We start from the raw sequence: 2,770 nt of genomic DNA on the forward strand, positions 1-2,770 counted from the left end.
AGAACTGAGTTCTATGTATGTTGTCCAAGGACTAGCTACTACCACACATTGGGTTCCGGTAACTCGACCCCTCTCGTCTTATTAGCCAACTTGATCTCTGTCTAGGAGTTGCAAATAGTTTTTGGTGTTTATAGGTGGTGCTATTTTTCTACCGAGTGGCACCCGACAGGGTGGACTTGGGACAGACTAGGCACATGTGTCCCGGTGTACCGAGTGGCACCCGGATGGTGGGCTTGGGAACCCTGTACACATCGTTTGGCGCCGTGAGTGAAACCCCGGCCGGATCTCCTTGTGGATGGAACCCGAATAGGCGATAAACCTGGACTAGAGTCTTGTGTGGTTAGTCAGGTCGTAGCCGACACCCTCGCCAGGCTTCCGCTTGAAGGTTGCCGAGATACATGACGTGTATATGGTGATAAGTGGTGAGAGCGTGTGTGAAGAAGTACACCCCTGCAGGGTTATCATGATCTATTCGAATAGCCATGTCCTCGGTTATGGACTTCTTGGATGCTTACGTGGTACATAGACAACTTTAAATGGATACTCTAAAATGCTCAAGACAAGTGTGAGTGCTATGGATGCCCTTCTCATAAGGAGACGAGGATGAATCCATAGTAGTGTATTGACGTGGTGATTAGTGGACTCATGTGCGCTGCCTCATCTCGAAGAAGTTTCTCATTGTCGTAGAACAGGATAGCCACTGAGTCAAAGCTGGCTTGCTGCAACTAAACCCCACATTACCTTCTTGATACAAATGCATGTATGATAGGATCTGATGTAAGTCTTGCTGAGTAACTTTGTACTCACGTTTGCTTTATTTATGTTTTGCAGGAGACATCTGTCTCACTAGTAGTACCGCTTGGACTTCGACGAGTAGCTTGTTACCTCAGCTACGGTCTTGTACCTTGGGAGGGTCTTGTGGATAGTCAGGCTTCTGAGCCTTTTTCCTTCTATAGTTGTCTGTACTCAGACATGTAATGCTTCTATTGCTTGTATGCTCTGAATGATGGGTCATGTGACCCCCGTTTGTATTAATGCTATGTGGCTCTTCTGAGCCTTTATCTATATGAGTTTGCGTTATGTTGTGATGCCATGTTGTACATCACATACTTGCATGTTATGCATACGTGTGACGTGTATTGCTATGTGTGGGATCCGACAATCTAGTTATTTATCCTTGGCAGCCTCTCTTATGGGGAAATGTAGTCTAGTGCTTCCTTGAGCCATAGTAGTCCGCTACAGCCCGGTTCACCGGAGTCCTGCTAGCCCAGCACTACTGCTCAGAACACTTGACTGGCCGGCATGTGTTCCACTTCGTTCCCATGTCTGTCCCTTCGGGGAAATGTCACGCAGTGACTTCCGGAGTCCTATTAGCCCAGTGCTACAGCCCAGATTCATACGCTGTTGACCCACATGCTCGATGTGATTCATGTATGCCTGTCTCCATAGGTCAGTGCCGCTTTGGGTTCACGACTAGCCATGTCGGCCCGGGTTCTCTGTCATATGGATGCTAGCGACTCTATCATATACGTGAGCCAAAAGGCGCAAATGGTCCCGGGCCATGGTAAGGCGACACCCGTGGGGATACCGTGCGTTTGGCCGCAAAGTGATATGAGGTGTTACATGCTAGATCGATGTGACTTAGAATCGAGGTCCCGATAAAATACTATGTCAACTACATGATCATGCTAAACAATATGACAATGATGTACGTGTCATGATAAACGGGATGGTGGAAAGTTGCATGTAAATATATCTCGGAATGGCTACGGAAATGCCATAATAGGTAGGTATGGTGGCTATTTTGAGGAAGATATAAGGAGGTTTATGTATGAAAGAGCGTATCATATCACGGGGTTTGGATGCATCGACGAAGTTTGCACCAACTCTCAATTTGAGAAAGGGCAATGCACTGTACCGAAGAGGCAAGCAATGATGGAAAGGTGAGAGTGCGTATAATCCATGGACTCAACATTAGTCATAAAGAACTCACATACTTATTGCAAAAATCTACAAGTCATCAAAAACCAAGAACTATGCGCATGCTCCTAGGGGGATAGATTGGTAGGAAAAGACCATCGCTCATCCTCGACCGCCACTCATAAGGAGGACAATCAAAGAACACCTCATGTTTCAAATTTGTTACATAACGTTTACCATACTTGCATGCTACGGGACTTGCAAACTTCAACACAAGTATTTTCTCAAATTCACAACTACTCAACTAGCACAACTTTAATATCACTACCTCCATATCTCAAAACAATCATCAAGCATCAAACTTCTCTTAGTATTCAAAACACTCATAAGAAAGTTTTTACTAATCTTGAATACCTAGCATATTAGGATTATTTAAGCAAATTACCATGCTATTTAAGACTCTCAAAATAATCTAAGTTAAGCATGAGAGATCAATAGTTTCTATAAAACAAATCCACCACCGTGCTCTAAAAGATATAAGTGAAGTACTAGAGCAAAACTATATAACTCAAAAGTTATAAGTGAAGCACATAGAGTATTCTAATAATTTCCGAATCATGTGTGTCTCTCTCAAAGGGTGTGTACAGCAAGGATGATTGTGGTAAACTAAAAAGCAAAGACTCAAATCATACAAGACGCTCCAAGCAAAACACATATCATGTGGTAAATAAAAATATAGCTCCAAGTAAAGTTACCGATGGAAGTAGACGAAAGAGGGGATGCCTTCCGGGGTATCCCCAAGATTTGGCTTTTTGTTGTCCTTAGTTTATCTTGGGGGTGCCATGGGCAT

This window comes from Triticum urartu, chromosome 6A (genome assembly GCF_056163025.1).
Source record: "Triticum urartu cultivar PI428250 chromosome 6A, HENAU_Tu73, whole genome shotgun sequence".
NCBI classification, from domain to species: Eukaryota; Viridiplantae; Streptophyta; class Magnoliopsida; order Poales; family Poaceae; genus Triticum; species Triticum urartu.